Source organism: Cucumis melo, chromosome 7 (assembly GCF_025177605.1).
Source record: "Cucumis melo cultivar AY chromosome 7, USDA_Cmelo_AY_1.0, whole genome shotgun sequence".
Lineage (NCBI taxonomy): Eukaryota > Viridiplantae > Streptophyta > Magnoliopsida > Cucurbitales > Cucurbitaceae > Cucumis > Cucumis melo.
The window spans coordinates 19,380,777-19,400,510 of NC_066863.1; positions in this window are offsets into that span (position 1 = coordinate 19,380,777).

The following is a 19,734-nucleotide window of genomic DNA, read 5'->3' on the forward strand; positions in this document are numbered from 1 at the left end:
GACGAGAAAACTGAGTCCGGGGCATTCCCGCTCGCGTTTTCTTGGGACGAGCACCGGAAGTCCTCGAGCTCAGCCCGTTTCCTTCGCTGCAAGTGCATTTCCAGCGATTTCTGACACCGGACGAGCGTTCGCCACTCGTTGGAAGCTTCGGCCATCTTTTGGACCGTTTTGGGTCGCACCACAATTCTCCCTCCAACGAGCTCGCTTCCCGACCTATACCTCCGGAAAACGTGTCAGGGAGCATGCCAGGAGTGTGGGTTGAAGTCCTCGGAGCACGAGACCCGAAGATCGAAAGACTTATGACCAATACGGAGCAAAGGGAAGAAACCGTCGGGGGACCGCTTTTTACCCCAGGACGAGAAAACTGAGTCCGGGGCATTCCCGCTCGCGTTTTCTTGGGACGAGCACCGGAAGTCCTCGAGCTCAGCCCGTTTCCTTCGCTGCAAGTGCATTTCCAGTGGTTTCTGACACCGGACGAGCGTTCGCCACTCGTTTGAAGCTTCGGCCATCTTTTGGACCGTTTTGGGTCGCACCACAGTTCTCCCTCCAACGAGCTCGCTTCCCGACCTATACCTCCGGAAAACGTGTCAGGGAGCATGCCAGGAGTGTGGGTTGAAGTCCTCGGAGCACGAGACCCGAAGATCGAAAGACTTATGACCAATACGGAGCAAAGGGAAGAAACCGTCGGGGGACCGCTTTTTACCCCAGGACGAGAAAACTGAGTCCGGGGCATTCCCGCTCGCGTTTTCTTGGGACGAGCACCGGAAGTCCTCGAGCTCAGCCCGTTTCCTTCGCTGCAAGTGCATTTCCAGTGGTTTCTGACACCGGACGAGCGTTCGCCACTCGTTGGAAGCTTCGGCCATCTTTTGGACCGTTTTGGGTCGCACCACAGTTCTCCCTCCAACGAGCTCGCTTCCCGACCTATACCTCCGGAAAACGTGTCAGGGAGCATGCCAGGAGTGTGGGTTGAAGTCCTCGGAGCACGAGACCCGAAGATCGAAAGACTTATGACCAATACCGAGCAAAGGGAAGAAACCGTCGGGGGACCGCTTTTTACTTCAGGACGAGAAAACTGAGTCCGGGGCATTCCCGCTCGCGTTTTCTTGGGACGAGCACCGGAAGTCCTCGAGCTCAGCCCGTTTCCTTCGCTGCAAGTGCATTTCCAGTGGTTTCTGACACCGGACGAGCGTTCGCCACTCGTTGGAAGCTTCGCCATCTTTTGGACCGTTTTGGGTCGCACCACAGTTCTCCCTCCAACGAGCTCGCTTCCCGACCTATACCTCCGGAAAACGTGTCAGGGAGCATGCCAGGAGTGTGGGTTGAAGCCCTCGGAGCACGAGACCCGAAGATCGAAAGACTTATGACCAATACGGAGCAAAGGGAAGAAACCGTCGGGGGACCGCTTTTTACCCCAGGACGAGAAAACTGAGTCCGGGGCATTCCCGCTCGCGTTTTCTTGGGACGAGCACCGGAAGTCCTCGAGCTCAGCCCGTTTCCTTCGCTGCAAGTGCATTTCCAGCGATTTCTGACACCGGACGAGCGTTCGCCACTCGTTGGAAGCTTCGGCCATCTTTTGGACCGTTTTGGGTCGCACCACAGTTCTCCCTCCAACGAGCTCGCTTCCCGACCTATACCTCCGGAAAACGTGTCAGGGAGCATGCCAGGAGTGTGGGTTGAAGTCCTCGGAGCACGAGACCCGAAGATCGAAAGACTTATGACCAATACGGAGCAAAGGGAAGAAACCGTCGGGGGACCGCTTTTTACCCCAAGACGAGAAAACTGAGTCCGGGGCATTCCCGCTCGCGTTTTCTTGGGACGAGCACCGGAAGTCCTCGAGCTCAGCCCGTTTCCTTCGCTGCAAGTGCATTTCCAGTGGTTTCTGACACCGGACGAGCGTTCGCCACTCGTTTGAAGCTTCGGCCATCTTTTGGACCGTTTTGGGTCGCACCACAGTTCTCCCTCCAACGAGCTCGCTTCCCGACCTATACCTCCGGAAAACGTGTCAGGGAGCATGCCAGGAGTGTGGGTTGAAGTCCTCGGAGCACGAGACCCGAAGATCGAAAGACTTATGACCAATACGGAGCAAAGGGAAGAAACCGTCGGGGGACCGCTTTTTACCCCAGGACGAGAAAACTGAGTCCGGGGCATTCCCGCTCGCGTTTTCTTGGGACGAGCACCGGAAGTCCTCGAGCTCAGCCCGTTTCCTTCGCTGCAAGTGCATTTCCAGTGGTTTCTGACACCGGACGAGCGTTCGCCACTCGTTGGAAGCTTCGGCCATCTTTTGGACCGTTTTGGGTCGCACCACAGTTCTCCCTCCAACGAGCTCGCTTCCCGACCTATACCTCCGGAAAACGTGTCAGGGAGCATGCCAGGAGTGTGGGTTGAAGTCCTCGGAGCACGAGACCCGAAGATCGAAAGACTTATGACCAATACGGAGCAAAGGGAAGAAACCGTCGGGGGACCGCTTTTTACTTCAGGACGAGAAAACTGAGTCCGGGGCATTCCCGCTCGCGTTTTCTTGGGACGAGCACCGGAAGTCCTCGAGCTCAGCCCGTTTCCTTCGCTGCAAGTGCATTTCCAGTGGTTTCTGACACCGGACGAGCGTTCGCCACTCGTTGGAAGCTTCGCCATCTTTTGGACCGTTTTGGGTCGCACCACAGTTCTCCCTCCAACGAGCTCGCTTCCCGACCTATACCTCCGGAAAACGTGTCAGGGAGCATGCCAGGAGTGTGGGTTGAAGTCCTGGGAGCACGAGACCCGAAGATCGAAAGACTTATGACCAATACGGAGCAAAGGGAAGAAACCGTCGGGGGACCGCTTTTTACTTCAGGACGAGAAAACTGAGTCCGGGGCATTCCCGCTCGCGTTTTCTTGGGACGAGCACCGGAAGTCCTCGAGCTCAGCCCGTTTCCTTCGCTGCAAGTGCATTTCCAGTGGTTTCTGACACTGGACGAGCGTTCCACACTCGTTGGAAGCTTCGGCCATCTTTTGGACCGTTTTGGGTCGCACCACAGTTCTCCCTCCAACGAGCTCGCTTCCCGACCTATACCTCCGGAAAACGTGTCAGGGAGCATGCCAGGAGTGTGGGTTGAAGTCCTCGGAGCACGAGACCCGAAGATCGAAAGACTTATGACCAATACGGAGCAAAGGGAAGAAACCGTCGGGGGACCGCTTTTTACTTCAGGACGAGAAAACTGAGTCCGGGGCATTCCCGCTCGCGTATTCTTGGGACGAGCACCGGAAGTCCTCGAGCTCAGCCCGTTTCCTCGCTGCAAGTGCATTTCCAGTGGTTTCTGACACCGGACGAGCGTTCGCCACTCGTTGGAAGCTTCGGCCATCTTTTGGACCGTTTTGGGTCGCACCACAGTTCTCCCTCCAACGAGCTCGCTTCCCGACCTATACCTCCGGAAAACGTGTCAGGGAGCATGCCAGGAGTGTGGGTTGAAGTCCTCGGAGCACGAGACCCGAAGATCGAAAGACTTATGACCAATACGGAGCAAAGGGAAGAAACCGTCGGGGGACCGCTTTTTACCCCAGGACGAGAAAACTGAGTCTGGGGCATTCCCGCTCGCGTTTTCTTGGGACGAGCACCGGAAGTCCTCGAGCTCAGCCCGTTTCCTTCGCTGCAAGTGCATTTCCAGTGGTTTCTGACACCGGACGAGCGTTCGCCACTCGTTGGAAGCTTCGGCCATCTTTTGGACCGTTTTGGGTCGCACCACAGTTCTCCCTCCAACGAGCTCGCTTCCCGACCTATACCTCCGGAAAACGTGTCAGGGAGCATGCCAGGAGTGTGGGTTGAAGTCCTCGGAGCACGAGACCCGAAGATCGAAAGACTTATGACCAATACGGAGCAAAGGGAAGAAACCGTCGGGGGACCGCTTTTTACCCCAGGACGAGAAAACTGAGTCCGGGGCATTCCCGCTCGCGTTTTCTTGGGACGAGCACCGGAAGTCCTCGAGCTCAGCCCGTTTCCTTCGCTGCAAGTGCATTTCCAGTGGTTTCTGACACCGGACGAGCGTTCGCCACTCGTTGGAAGCTTCGGCCATCTTTTGGACCGTTTTGGGTCGCACCACAGTTCTCCCTCCAACGAGCTCGCTTCCCGACCTATACCTCCGGAAAACGTGTCAGGGAGCATGCCAGGAGTGTGGGTTGAAGTCGTCGGAGCACGAGACCCGAAGATCGAAAGACTTATGACCAATACGGAGCAAAGGGAAGAAACCGTCGGGGGACCGCTTTTTACCCCAGGACGAGAAAACTGAGTCCGGGGCATTCCCGCTCGCGTTTTCTTGGGACGAGCACCGGAAGTCCTCGAGCTCAGCCCGTTTCCTTCGCTGCAAGTGCATTTCCAGTGGTTTGTGACACCGGACGAGCGTTCGCCACTCGTTGGAAGCTTCGGCCATCTTTTGGACCGTTTTGGGTCGCACCACAGTTCTCCCTCCAACGAGCTCGCTTCCCGACCTATACCTCCGGAAAACGTGTCAGGGAGCATGCCAGGAGTGTGGGTTGAAGTCCTCGGAGCACGAGACCCGAAGATCGAAAGACTTATGACCAATACGGAGCAAAGGGAAGAAACCGTCGGGGGACCGCTTTTTACCCCAGGACGAGAAAACTGAGTCCGGGGCATTCCCGCTCGCGTTTTCTTGGGACGAGCACCGGAAGTCCTCGAGCTCAGCCCGTTTCCTTCGCTGCAAGTGCATTTCCAGTGGTTTCTGACACCGGACGAGCGTTCGCCACTCGTTGGAAGCTTCGGCCATCTTTTGGACCGTTTTGGGTCGCACCACAGTTCTCCCTCCAACGAGCTCGCTTCCCGACCTATACCTCCGGAAAACGTGTCAGGGAGCATGCCAGGAGTGTGGGTTGAAGTCCTCGGAGCACGAGACCCGAAGATCGAAAGACTTATGACCAATACGGAGCAAAGGGAAGAAACCGTCGGGGGACCGCTTTTTACTTCAGGACGAGAAAACTGAGTCCGGGGCATTCCCGCTCGCGTTTTCTTGGGACGAGCACCGGAAGTCCTCGAGCTCAGCCCGTTTCCTTCGCTGCAAGTGCATTTTCAGTGGTTTCTGACACCGGACGAGCGTTCGCCACTCGTTGGAAGCTTCGGCCATCTTTTGGACCGTTTTGGGTCGCACCACAGTTCTCCCTCCAACGAGCTCGCTTCCCGACCTATACCTCCAGAAAACATGTCAGGGAGCATGCCAGGAGTGTGGGTTGAAGTCCTCGGAGCACGAGACCCGAAGATCGAAAGACTTATGACCAATACGGAGCAAAGGGAAGAAACCGTCGGGGGACCGCTTTTTACCCCAGGACGAGAAAACTGAGTCCGGGGCATTCCCGCTCGCGTTTTCTTGGGACGAGCACCGGAAGTCCTCGAGCTCAGCCCGTTTCCTTCGCTGCAAGTGCATTTGCAGTGGTTTCTGACACCGGACGAGCGTTCGCCACTCGTTGGAAGCTTCGGCCATCTTTTGGACCGTTTTGGGTCGCACCACAGTTCTCCCTCCAACGAGCTCGCTTCCCGACCTATACCTCCGGAAAACGTGTCAGGGAGCATGCCAGGAGTGTGGGTTGAAGTCCTCGGAGCACGAGACCCGAAGATCGAAAGACTTATGACCAATACGGAGCAAAGGGAAGAAACCGTCGGGGGACCGCTTTTTACCCCAGGACGAGAAAACTGAGTTCGGGGCATTCCCGCTCGCGTTTTCTTGGGACGAACACCGGAAGTCCTCGAGCTCAGCCCGTTTCCTTCGCTGCAAGTGCATTTCCAGTGGTTTCTGACACCGGACGAGCGTTCGCCACTCGTTGGAAGCTTCGGCCATCTTTTGGACCGTTTTGGGTCGCACCACAGTTCTCCCTCCAACGAGCTCGCTTCCCGACCTATACTTCCGGAAAACGTGTCAGGGAGCATGCCAGGAGTGTGGGTTGAAGTCCTCGGAGCACGGGACCCGAAGATCGAAAGACTTATGACCAATACGGAGCAAAGGGAAGAAACCGTCGGGGGACCGCTTTTTACCCCAGGACGAGAAAACTGAGTCCGGGGCATTCCCGCTCGCGTTTTCTTGGGACGAGCACCGGAAGTCCTCGAGCTCAGCCCGTTTCCTTCGCTGCAAGTGCATTTCCAGTGGTTTCTGACACCGGACGAGCGTTCGCCACTCGTTGGAAGCTTCGGCCATCTTTTGGACCGTTTTGGGTCGCACCACAGTTCTCCCTCCAACGAGCTCGCTTCCCGACCTATACCTCCGGAAAACGTGTCAGGGAGCATGCCAGGAGTGTGGGTTGAAGTCCTGGGAGCACGAGACCCGAAGATCGAAAGACTTATGACGAATACGGAGCAAAGGGAAGAAACCGTCGGGGGACCGCTTTTTACTTCAGGACGAGAAAACTGAGTCCGGGGCATTCCCGCTCGCGTTTTCTTGGGACGAGCACCGGAAGTCCTCGAGCTCAGCCCGTTTCCTTCGCTGCAAGTGCATTTCCAGTGGTTTCTGACACTGGACGAGCGTTCGCCACTCGTTGGAAGCTTCGGCCATCTTTTGGACCGTTTTGGGTCGCACCACAGTTCTCCCTCCAACGAGCTCGCTTCCCGACCTATACCTCCGGAAAACGTGTCAGGGAGCATGCCAGGAGTGTGGGTTGAAGTCCTCGGAGCACGAGACCCGAAGATCGAAAGACTTATGACCAATACGGAGCAAAGGGAAGAAACCGTCGGGGGACCGCTTTTTACTTCAGGACGAGAAAACTGAGTCCGGGGCATTCCCGCTCGCGTATTCTTGGGACGAGCACCGGAAGTCCTCGAGCTCAGCCCGTTTCCTCGCTGCAAGTGCATTTCCAGTGGTTTCTGACACCGGACGAGCGTTCGCCACTCGTTGGAAGCTTCGGCCATCTTTTGGACCGTTTTGGGTCGCACCACAGTTCTCCCTCCAACGAGCTCGCTTCCCGACCTATACCTCCGGAAAACGTGTCAGGGAGCATGCCAGGAGTGTGGGTTGAAGTCCTCGGAGCACGAGACCCGAAGATCGAAAGACTTATGACCAATACGGAGCAAAGGGAAGAAACCGTCGGGGGACCGCTTTTTACTTCAGGACGAGAAAACTGAGTCCGGGGCATTCCCGCTCGCGTTTTCTTGGGACGAGCACCGGAAGTCCTCGAGCTCAGCCCGTTTCCTTCGCTGCAAGTGCATTTTCAGTGGTTTCTGACACCGGACGAGCGTTCGCCACTCGTTGGAAGCTTCGGCCATCTTTTGGACCGTTTTGGGTCGCACCACAGTTCTCCCTCCAACGAGCTCGCTTCCCGACCTATACCTCCAGAAAACATGTCAGGGAGCATGCCAGGAGTGTGGGTTGAAGTCCTCGGAGCACGAGACCCGAAGATCGAAAGACTTATGACCAATACGGAGCAAAGGGAAGAAACCGTCGGGGGACCGCTTTTTACCCCAGGACGAGAAAACTGAGTCCGGGGCATTCCCGCTCGCGTTTTCTTGGGACGAGCACCGGAAGTCCTCGAGCTCAGCCCGTTTCCTTCGCTGCAAGTGCATTTGCAGTGGTTTCTGACACCGGACGAGCGTTCGCCACTCGTTGGAAGCTTCGGCCATCTTTTGGACCGTTTTGGGTCGCACCACAGTTCTCCCTCCAACGAGCTCGCTTCCCGACCTATACCTCCGGAAAACGTGTCAGGGAGCATGCCAGGAGTGTGGGTTGAAGTCCTCGGAGCACGAGACCCGAAGATCGAAAGACTTATGACCAATACGGAGCAAAGGGAAGAAACCGTCGGGGGACCGCTTTTTACCCCAGGACGAGAAAACTGAGTTCGGGGCATTCCCGCTCGCGTTTTCTTGGGACGAACACCGGAAGTCCTCGAGCTCAGCCCGTTTCCTTCGCTGCAAGTGCATTTCCAGTGGTTTCTGACACCGGACGAGCGTTCGCCACTCGTTGGAAGCTTCGGCCATCTTTTGGACCGTTTTGGGTCGCACCACAGTTCTCCCTCCAACGAGCTCGCTTCCCGACCTATACTTCCGGAAAACGTGTCAGGGAGCATGCCAGGAGTGTGGGTTGAAGTCCTCGGAGCACGGGACCCGAAGATCGAAAGACTTATGACCAATACGGAGCAAAGGGAAGAAACCGTCGGGGGACCGCTTTTTACCCCAGGACGAGAAAACTGAGTCCGGGGCATTCCCGCTCGCGTTTTCTTGGGACGAGCACCGGAAGTCCTCGAGCTCAGCCCGTTTCCTTCGCTGCAAGTGCATTTCCAGTGGTTTCTGACACCGGACGAGCGTTCGCCACTCGTTGGAAGCTTCGGCCATCTTTTGGACCGTTTTGGGTCGCACCACAGTTCTCCCTCCAACGAGCTCGCTTCCCGACCTATACCTCCGGAAAACGTGTCAGGGAGCATGCCAGGAGTGTGGGTTGAAGTCCTGGGAGCACGAGACCCGAAGATCGAAAGACTTATGACGAATACGGAGCAAAGGGAAGAAACCGTCGGGGGACCGCTTTTTACTTCAGGACGAGAAAACTGAGTCCGGGGCATTCCCGCTCGCGTTTTCTTGGGACGAGCACCGGAAGTCCTCGAGCTCAGCCCGTTTCCTTCGCTGCAAGTGCATTTCCAGTGGTTTCTGACACTGGACGAGCGTTCGCCACTCGTTGGAAGCTTCGGCCATCTTTTGGACCGTTTTGGGTCGCACCACAGTTCTCCCTCCAACGAGCTCGCTTCCCGACCTATACCTCCGGAAAACGTGTCAGGGAGCATGCCAGGAGTGTGGGTTGAAGTCCTCGGAGCACGAGACCCGAAGATCGAAAGACTTATGACCAATACGGAGCAAAGGGAAGAAACCGTCGGGGGACCGCTTTTTACTTCAGGACGAGAAAACTGAGTCCGGGGCATTCCCGCTCGCGTATTCTTGGGACGAGCACCGGAAGTCCTCGAGCTCAGCCCGTTTCCTCGCTGCAAGTGCATTTCCAGTGGTTTCTGACACCGGACGAGCGTTCGCCACTCGTTGGAAGCTTCGGCCATCTTTTGGACCGTTTTGGGTCGCACCACAGTTCTCCCTCCAACGAGCTCGCTTCCCGACCTATACCTCCGGAAAACGTGTCAGGGAGCATGCCAGGAGTGTGGGTTGAAGTCCTCGGAGCACGAGACCCGAAGATCGAAAGACTTATGACCAATACGGAGCAAAGGGAAGAAACCGTCGGGGGACCGCTTTTTACCCCAGGACGAGAAAACTGAGTCTGGGGCATTCCCGCTCGCGTTTTCTTGGGACGAGCACCGGAAGTCCTCGAGCTCAGCCCGTTTCCTTCGCTGCAAGTGCATTTGCAGTGGTTTCTGACACCGGACGAGCGTTCGCCACTCGTTGGAAGCTTCGGCCATCTTTTGGACCGTTTTGGGTCGCACCACAGTTCTGCCTCCAACGAGCTCGCTTCCCGACCTATACCTCCGGAAAACGTGTCAGGGAGCATGCCAGGAGTGTGGGTTGGAGTCCTCGGAGCACGAGACCCGAAGATCGAAAGACTTATGACCAATACGGAGCAAAGGGAAGAAACCGTCGGGGGACCGCTTTTTACCCCAGGACGAGAAAACTGAGTCCGGGGCATTCCCGCTCGCGTTTTCTTGGGACGAGCACCGGAAGTCCTCGAGCTCAGCCCGTTTCCTTCGCTGCAAGTGCATTTCCAGTGGTTTCTGACACCGGACGAGCGTTCGCCACTCGTTGGAAGCTTCGGCCATCTTTTGGACCGTTTTGGGTCGCACCACAGTTCTCCCTCCAACGAGCTCGCTTCCCGACCTATACCTCCGGAAAATGTGTCAGGGAGCATGCCAGGAGTGTGGGTTGAAGTCCTCGGAGCACGAGACCCGAAGATCGAAAGACTTACGACCAATACGGAGCAAAGGGAAGAAACCGTCGGGGGACCGCTTTTTACCCCAGGACGAGAAAACTGAGTCCGGGGCATTCCCGCTCGCGTTTTCTTGGGACGAGCACCGGAAGTCCTCGAGCTCAGCCCGTTTCCTTCGCTGCAAGTGCATTTTCAGTGGTTTCTGACACCGGACGAGCGTTCGCCACTCGTTGGAAGCTTCGGCCATCTTTTGGACCGTTTTGGGTCGCACCACAGTTCTCCCTCCAACGAGCTCGCTTCCCGACCTATACCTCCGGAAAATGTGTCAGGGAGCATGCCAGGAGTGTGGGTTGAAGTCCTCGGAGCACGAGACCCGAAGATCGAAAGACTTACGACCAATACGGAGCAAAGGGAAGAAACCGTCGGGGGACCGCTTTTTACCCCAGGACGAGAAAACTGAGTCCGGGGCATTCCCGCTCGCGTTTTCTTGGGACGAGCACCGGAAGTCCTCGAGCTCAGCCCGTTTCCTTCGCTGCAAGTGCATTTTCAGTGGTTTCTGACACCGGACGAGCGTTCGCCACTCGTTGGAAGCTTCGGCCATCTTTTGGACCGTTTTGGGTCGCACCACAGTTCTCCCTCCAACGAGCTCGCTTCCCGACCTATACCTCCGGAAAACGTGTCAGGGAGCATGCCAGGAGTGTGGGTTGAAGTCCTCGGAGCACGAGACCCGAAGATCGAAAGACTTACGACCAATACGGAGCAAAGGGAAGGAACCGTCGGGGGACCGCTTTTTACCCCAGGACGAGAAAACTGAGTCCGGGGAATTCCCGCTCGCGTTTTCTTGGGACGAGCACCGGAAGTCCTCGAGGTCAGCCCGTTTCCTTCGCTGCAAGTGCATTTCCAGTGGTTTCTGACACCGGACGAGCGTTCGCCACTCGTTGGAAGCTTCGGCTATCTTTTGGACCTTTTTGGGTCGCACCACAGTTCTCCTTCCAACGAGCTCGCTTCCCGACCTATACCTCCGGAAAACGTGTCAGGGAGCATTCCAGAAGTGTGGGTTGAAGTCCTCGGAGCACGAGACCCGAAGATCGAAAGACTTATGACCAATACGGAGCAAAGGGAAGAAACGGTCGGAGGACCGCTTTTTACCCCAGGACGAGAAAACTGAGTCCGGGGCATTCCCGCTCGCGTTTTCTTGGGACGAGCACCGGAAGTCCTCGAGCTCAGCCCGTTTCCTTCGCTGCAAGTGCATTTCCAGTGGTTTCTGACACCGGACGAGCGTTCGCCACTCGTTGGAAGCTTCGGCCATCTTTTGGACCGTTTTGGGTCGCACCACAGTTCTCCCTCCAACGAGCTCGCTTCCCGACCTATACCTCCGGAAAACGTGTCAGGGAGCATGCCAGGAGTGTGGGTTGAAGTCCTCGGAGCACGAGACCCGAAGATCGAAAGACTTATGACCAATACGAAGCAAAGGGAAGAAACCGTCAGGGGACCGCTTTTTACCCCAGGACGAGAAAACTGAGTCCGGGGCATTCCCGCTCGCGTTTTCTTGGGACGAGCACCGGAAGTCCTCGAGCTCAGCCCGTTTCCTTCGCTGCAAGTGCATTTCCAGTGGTTTCTGACACCGGACGAGCGTTCGCCACTCGTTGGAAGCTTCGGCCATCTTTTGGACCGTTTTGGGTCGCACCACAGTTCTCCCTCCAACGAGCTCGCTTCCCGACCTATACCTCCGGAAAACGTGTCAGGGAGCATGCCAGGAGTGTGGGTTGAAGTCCTCGGAGCACGAGACCCGAAGATCGAAAGACTTATGACCAATACGGAGCAAAGGGAAGAAACCGTCGGGGGACCGCTTTTTACCCCAGGACGAGAAAATTGAGTCCGGGGCATTCCCGCTCGCGTTTTCTTGGGACGAGCACCGGAAGTCCTCGAGCTCAGCCCGTTTCCTTCGCTGCAAGTGCATTTCCAGTGGTTTCTGACACCGGACGAGCGTTCGCCACTCGTTGGAAGCTTCGGCCATCTTTTGGACCGTTTTGGGTCGCACCACAGTTCTCCCTCCAACGAGCTCGCTTCCCGACCTATACCTCCGGAAAACGTGTCAGGGAGCATGCCAGGAGTGTGGGTTGAAGTCCTCGGAGCACGAGACCCGAAGATCGAAAGACTTATGACCAATACGGAGCAAACGGAAGAAACCGTCGGGGGACCGCTTTTTACCCCAGGACGAGAAAACTGAGTCCGGGGCATTCCCGCTCGCGTTTTCTTGGGACGAGCACCGGAAGTCCTCGAGCTCCGCCCGTTTCCTTCGCTGCAAGTGCATTTCCAGTGGTTTCTGACACCGGACGAGCGTTCGCCACTCGTTGGAAGCTTCGGCCATCTTTTGGACCGTTTTGGGTCGCACCACAGTTCTCCCTCCAACGAGCTCGCTTCCCGACCTATACCTCCGGAAAACGTGTCAGGGAGCATGCCAGGAGTGTGGGTTGAAGTCCTCGGAGCACGAGACCCGAAGATCGAAAGACTTATGACCAATACGGAGCAAAGGGAAGAAACCGTCGGGGGACCGCTTTTTACCCCAGGACGAGAAAACTGAGTCCGGGGCATTCCCGCTCGCGTTTTCTTGGGACGAGCACCGGAAGTCCTCGAGCTCAGCCCGTTTCCTTCGCTGCAAGTGCATTTCCAGTGGTTTCTGACACCGGACGAGCGTTCGCCACTCGTTGGAAGCTTCGGCCATCTTTTGGACCGTTTTGGGTCGCACCACATTCTCCCTCCAACGAGCTCGCTTCCCGACCTATACCTCCGGAAAACGTGTCAGGGAGCATGCCAGGAGTGTGGGTTGAAGTCCTCGGAGCACGAGACCCGAAGATCGAAAGACTTATGACCAATACGGAGCAAAGGGAAGAAACCGTCGGGGGACCGCTTTTTACCCCAGGACGAGAAAACTGAGTCCGGGGCATTCCCGCTCGCGTTTTCTTGGGACGAGCACCGGAAGTCCTCGAGCTCAGCCCGTTTCCTTCGCTGCAAGTGCATTTCCAGTGGTTTCTGACACCGGACGAGCGTTCGCCACTCGTTGGAAGCTTCGGCCATCTTTTGGACCGTTTTGGGTCGCACCACAGTTCTCCCTCCAACGAGCTCGCTTCCCGACCTATACCTCCGGAAAACGTGTCAGGGAGCATGCCAGGAGTGTGGGTTGAAGTCCTCGGAGCACGAGACCCGAAGATCGAAAGACTTATGACCAATACGGAGCAAAGGGAAGAAACCGTCGGGGGACCGCTTTTTACCCCAGGACGAGAAAACTGAGTCCGGGGCATTCCCGCTCGCGTTTTCTTGGGACGAGCACCGGAAGTCCTCGAGCTCAGCCCGTTTCCTTCGCTGCAAGTGCATTTCCAGTGGTTTCTGACACCGGACGAGCGTTCGCCACTCGTTGGAAGCTTCGGCCATCTTTTGGACCGTTTTGGGTCGCACCACAGTTCTCCCTCCAACGAGCTCGCTTCCCGACCTATACCTCCGGAAAACGTGTCAGGGAGCATGCCAGGAGTGTGGGTTGAAGTCCTCGGAGCACGAGACCCGAAGATCGAAAGACTTACGACCAATACGGAGCAAAGGGAAGAAACCGTCGGGGGACCGCTTTTTACCCCAGGACGAGAAAACTGAGTCCGGGGCATTCCCGCTCGCGTTTTCTTGGGACGAGCACCGGAAGTCCTCGAGCTCAGCCCGTTTCCTTCGCTGCAAGTGCATTTCCAGTGGTTTCTGACACCGGACGAGCGTTCGCCACTCGTTGGAAGCTTCGGCCATCTTTTGGACCGTTTTGGGTCGCACCACAGTTCTCCCTCCAACGAGCTCGCTTCCCGACCTATACCTCCGGAAAACGTGTCAGGGAGCATGCCAGGAGTGTGGGTTGAAGTCCTCGGAGCACGAGACCCGAAGATCGAAAGACTTATGACCAATACGGAGCAAACGGAAGAAACCGTCGGGGGACCGCTTTTTACCCCAGGACGAGAAAACTGAGTCCGGGGCATTCCCGCTCGCGTTTTCTTGGGACGAGCACCGGAAGTCCTCGAGCTCCGCCCGTTTCCTTCGCTGCAAGTGCATTTCCAGTGGTTTCTGACACCGGACGAGCGTTCGCCACTCGTTGGAAGCTTCGGCCATCTTTTGGACCGTTTTGGGTCGCACCACAGTTCTCCCTCCAACGAGCTCGCTTCCCGACCTATACCTCCGGAAAACGTGTCAGGGAGCATGCCAGGAGTGTGGGTTGAAGTCCTCGGAGCACGAGACCCGAAGATCGAAAGACTTATGACCAATACGGAGCAAAGGGAAGAAACCGTCGGGGGACCGCTTTTTACCCCAGGACGAGAAAACTGAGTCCGGGGCATTCCCGCTCGCGTTTTCTTGGGACGAGCACCGGAAGTCCTCGAGCTCAGCCCGTTTCCTTCGCTGCAAGTGCATTTCCAGTGGTTTCTGACACCGGACGAGCGTTCGCCACTCGTTGGAAGCTTCGGCCATCTTTTGGACCGTTTTGGGTCGCACCACATTCTCCCTCCAACGAGCTCGCTTCCCGACCTATACCTCCGGAAAACGTGTCAGGGAGCATGCCAGGAGTGTGGGTTGAAGTCCTCGGAGCACGAGACCCGAAGATCGAAAGACTTATGACCAATACGGAGCAAAGGGAAGAAACCGTCGGGGGACCGCTTTTTACCCCAGGACGAGAAAACTGAGTCCGGGGCATTCCCGCTCGCGTTTTCTTGGGACGAGCACCGGAAGTCCTCGAGCTCAGCCCGTTTCCTTCGCTGCAAGTGCATTTCCAGTGGTTTCTGACACCGGACGAGCGTTCGCCACTCGTTGGAAGCTTCGGCCATCTTTTGGACCGTTTTGGGTCGCACCACAGTTCTCCCTCCAACGAGCTCGCTTCCCGACCTATACCTCCGGAAAACGTGTCAGGGAGCATGCCAGGAGTGTGGGTTGAAGTCCTCGGAGCACGAGACCCGAAGATCGAAAGACTTATGACCAATACGGAGCAAAGGGAAGAAACCGTCGGGGGACCGCTTTTTACCCCAGGACGAGAAAACTGAGTCCGGGCATTCCCGCTCGCGTTTTTCTTGGGACGAGCACCGGAAGTCCTCGAGCTCAGCCCGTTTCCTTCGCTGCAAGTGCATTTCCAGTGGTTTCTGACACCGGACGAGCGTTCGCCACTCGTTGGAAGCTTCGGCCATCTTTTGGACCGTTTTGGGTCGCACCCACAGTTCTCCCTCCAACGAGCTCGCTTCCCGACCTATACCTCCGGAAAACGTGTCAGGGAGCATGCCAGGAGTGTGGGTTGAAGTCCTCGGAGCACGAGACCCGAAGATCGAAAGACTTACGACCAATACGGAGCAAAGGGAAGAAACCGTCGGGGGACCGCTTTTTACCCCAGGACGAGAAAACTGAGTCCGGGGCATTCCCGCTCGCGTTTTCTTGGGACGAGCACCGGAAGTCCTCGAGCTCAGCCCGTTTCCTTCGCTGCAAGTGCATTTCCAGTGGTTTCTGACACCGGACGAGCGTTCGCCACTCGTTGGAAGCTTCGGCCATCTTTTGGACCGTTTTGGGTCGCACCACAGTTCTCCCTCCAACGAGCTCGCTTCCCGACCTATACCTCCGGAAAACGTGTCAGGGAGCATGCCAGGAGTGTGGGTTGAAGTCCTCGGAGCGACGAGACCCGAAGATCGAAAGACTTATGACCAATACGGAGCAAAGGGAAGAAACCGTCGGGGACCGCTTTTTACCCCAGGACGAGAAAACTGAGTCCGGGGCATTCCCCGCTCGCGTTTTCTTGGGACGAGCACCGGAAGTCCTCGAGCTCAGCCCGTTTCCTTCGCTGCAAGTGCATTTCCAGTGGTTTCTGACACCGGACGAGCGTTCGCCACTCGTTGGAAGCTTCGGCCATCTTTTGGACCGTTTTGGGTCGCACCACAGTTCTCCCTCCAACGAGCTCGCTTCCCGACCTATACCTCCGGAAAACGTGTCAGGGGAGCATGCCAGGAGTGTGGGTTGAAGTCCTCGGAGCACGAGACCCGAAGATCGAAAGACTTATGACCAATACGGAGCAAAGGGAAGAAACTGTCGGGGGACCGCTTTTTACCCCAGGACGAGAAAACTGAGTCCGGGGCATTCCCGCTCGCGTTTTCTTGGGACGAGCACCGGAAGTCCTCGAGCTCAGCCCGTTTCCTTCGCTGCAAGTGCATTTCCAGTGGTTTCTGACACCGGACGAGCGTTCGCCACTCGTTGGAAGCTTCGGCCATCTTTTGGGACCGTTTTGGGTCGCACCACAGTTCTCCCTCCAACGAGCTCGCTTCCCGACCTATACCTCCGGAAAACGTGTCAGGGAGCATGCAGGAGTGTGGGTTGAAGTCCTCGGAGCACGAGACCCGAAGATCGAAAGACTTATGACCAATACGGAGCAAAGGGAAGAAACGTCGGGGGACCGCTTTTTACCCCAGGACGAGAAAACTGAGTCCGGGGCATTCCCGCTCGCGTTTTCTTGGGACGAGCACCGGAAGTCCTCGAGCTCAGCCCGTTTCCTTCGCTGCAAGTGCATTTCCAGTGGTTTCTGACACCGGACGAGCGTTCGCCACTCGTTGGAAGCTTCGGCCATCTTTTGGACCGTTTTGGGTCGCACCACAGTTCTCCCTCCAACGAGCTCGCTTCCCGACCTATACCTCCGGAAAACGTGTCAGGGAGCATGCCAGGAGTGTGGGTTGAAGTCCTCGGAGCACGAGACCCGAAGATCGAAAGACTTACGACCAATACGGAGCAAAGGGAAGAAACCGTCGGGGGACCGCTTTTTACCCCAGGACGAGAAAACTGAGTCCGGGGCATTCCCGCTCGCGTTTTCTTGGGACGAGCACCGGAAGTCCTCGAGCTCAGCCCGTTTCCTTCGCTGCAAGTGCATTTCCAGTGGTTTCTGACACCGGACGAGCGTTCGCCACTCGTTGGAAGCTTCGGCCATCTTTTGGACCGTTTTGGGTCGCACCACAGTTCTCCCTCCAACGAGGCTCGCTTCCCGACCTATACCTCCGGAAAACGTGTCAGGGAGCATGCCAGGAGTGTGGGTTGAAGTCCTCGGAGCACGAGACCCGAAGATCGAAAGACTTATGACCAATACGGAGCAAAGGGAAGAAACCGTCGGGGGACCGCTTTTTACCCCAGGACGAGAAAACTGAGTCCGGGGCATTCCCGCTCGCGTTTTCTTGGGACGAGCACCGGAAGTCCTCGAGCTCAGCCCGTTTCCTTCGCTGCAAGTGCATTTCCAGTGGTTTCTGACACCGGACGAGCGTTCGCCACTCGTTGGAAGCTTCGGCCATCTTTTGGACCGTTTTGGGTCGCACCACAGTTCTCCCTCCAACGAGCTCGCTTCCCGACCTATACCTCCGGAAAACGTGTCAGGGAGCATGCCAGGAGTGTGGGTTGAAGTCCTCGGAGCACGAGACCCGAAGATCGAAAGACTTATGACCAATACGGAGCAAAGGGAAGAAACTGTCGGGGGACCGCTTTTTACCCCAGGACGAGAAAACTGAGTCCGGGGCATTCCCGCTCGCGTTTTCTTGGGACGAGCACCGGAAGTCCTCGAGCTCAGCCCGTTTCCTTCGCTGCAAGTGCATTTCCAGTGGTTTCTGACACCGGACGAGCGTTCGCCACTCGTTGGAAGCTTCGGCCATCTTTTGGACCGTTTTGGGTCGCACCACAGTTCTCCCTCCAAGAGCTCGCTTCCCGACCTATACCTCCGGAAAACGTGTCAGGGAGCATGCCAGGAGTGTGGGTTGAAGTCCTCGGAGCACGAGACCCGAAGATCGAAAGACTTATGACCAATACGGAGCAAAGGGAAGAAACCGTCGGGGGGACCGCTTTTTACCCCAGGACGAGAAAACTGAGTCCGGGGCATTCCCGCTCGCGTTTTCTTGGGACGAGCACCGGAAGTCCTCGAGCTCAGCCCGTTTCCTTCGCTGCAAGTGCATTTCCAGTGGTTTCTGACACCCGGACGAGCGTTCGCCACTCGTTGGAAGCTTCGGCCATCTTTTGGACCGTTTTGGGTCGCACCACAGTTCTCCCTCCAACGAGCTCGCTTCCCGACCTATACCTCCGGAAAACGTGTCAGGGAGCATGCCAGGAGTGTGGGTTGAAGTCCTTCGGAGCACGAGACCCGAAGATCGAAAGACTTATGACCAATACGGAGCAAAGGGAAGAAACCGTCGGGGGACCCGCTTTTTACCCCAGGACGAGAAAACTGAGTCCGGGGCATTCCCGCTCGCGTTTTCTTGGGACGAGCACCGGAAGTCCTCGAGCTCAGCCCGTTTCCTTCGCTGCAAGTGCATTTCCAGTGGTTTCTGACACCGGACGAGCGTTCGCCACTCGTTGGAAGCTTCGGCCATCTTTTGGACCGTTTTGGGTCGCACCACAGTTCTCCCTCCAACGAGCTCGCTTCCCGACCTATACCTCCGGAAAACGTGTCAGGGAGCATGCCAGGAGTGTGGGTTGAAGTCCTCGGAGCACGAGACCCGAAGATCGAAAGACTTATGACCAATACGGAGCAAAGGGGAAGAAACCGTCGGGGGACCGCTTTTTACCCCAGGACGAGAAAACTGAGTCCGGGGCATTCCCCCGCTCGCGTTTTCTTGGGACGAGCACCGGAAGTCCTCGAGCTCCGCCCGTTTCCTTCGCTGCAAGTGCATTTCCAGTGGTTTCTGACACCGGACGAGCGTTCGCCACTCGTTGGAAGCTTCGGCCATCTTTTGGACCGTTTTGGGTCGCACCACAGTTCTCCCTCCAACGAGCTCGCTTCCCGACCTATACCTCCGGAAAACGTGTCAGGGAGCATGCCAGGAGTGTGGGTTGAAGTCCTCGGAGCACGAGACCCGAAGATCGAAAGACTTATGACCAATACGGAGCAAAGGGAAGAAACCGTCGGGGGACCGCTTTTTACCCCAGGACGAGAAAACTGAGTCCGGGGCATTCCCCGCTCGCATTTTCTTGGGACGAGCACCGGAAGTCCTCGAGCTCAGCCCGTTTCCTTCGCTGCAAGTGCATTTCCAGTGGTTTCTGACACCGGACGAGCGTTCGCCACTCGTTGGAAGCTTCGGCCATCTTTTGGACCGTTTTGGGTCGCACCACAGTTCTCCCTCCAACGAGCTCGCTTCCCGACCTATACTCCGGAAAACATGTCAGGGAGCATGCCAGGAGTGTGGGTTGAAGTCCTCGGAGCACGAGACCCGAAGATCGAAAGACTTATGACCAATACGGAGCAAAGGGAAGAAACCGTCGGGGGACCGCTTTTTACCCACACGAGAAAACTGAGTCCGGGGCATTCCCGCTCGCGTTTTCTTGGGACGAGCACCGGAAGTCCTCGAGCTCAGCCCGTTTCCTTCGCTGCAAGTGCATTTCCAGTGGTTTCTGACACCGGACGAGCGTTCGCCACTCGTTGGAAGCTTCGGCCATCTTTTGGACCGTTTTGGGTCGCACCACAGTTCTCCCTCAACGAGCTCGCTTCCCGACCTATACCTCCGGAAAACGTGTCAGGGAGCATGCCAGGAGTGTGGGTTGAAGTCCCTCGGAGCACGAGACCCGAAGATCGAAAGACTTATGACCAATACGGAGCAAAGGGAAGAAACCGTCGGGGGACCGCTTTTTACCCCAGGACGAGAAAACTGAGTCCGGGGCATTCCCGCTCGCGTTTTCTTGGGACGAGCACCGGAAGTCCTCGAGCTCAGCCCGTTTCCTTCGCTGCAAGTGCATTTCCAGTGGTTTCTGACACCGGACGAGCGTTCGCCACTCGTTGGAAGCTTCGGCCATCTTTTGGACCGTTTTGGGTCGCATCACAGTTCTCCCTCCAACGAGCTCGCTTCCCGACCGATACCTCCGGAAAACGTGTCAGGGAGCATGCCAGGAGTGTGGGTTGAAG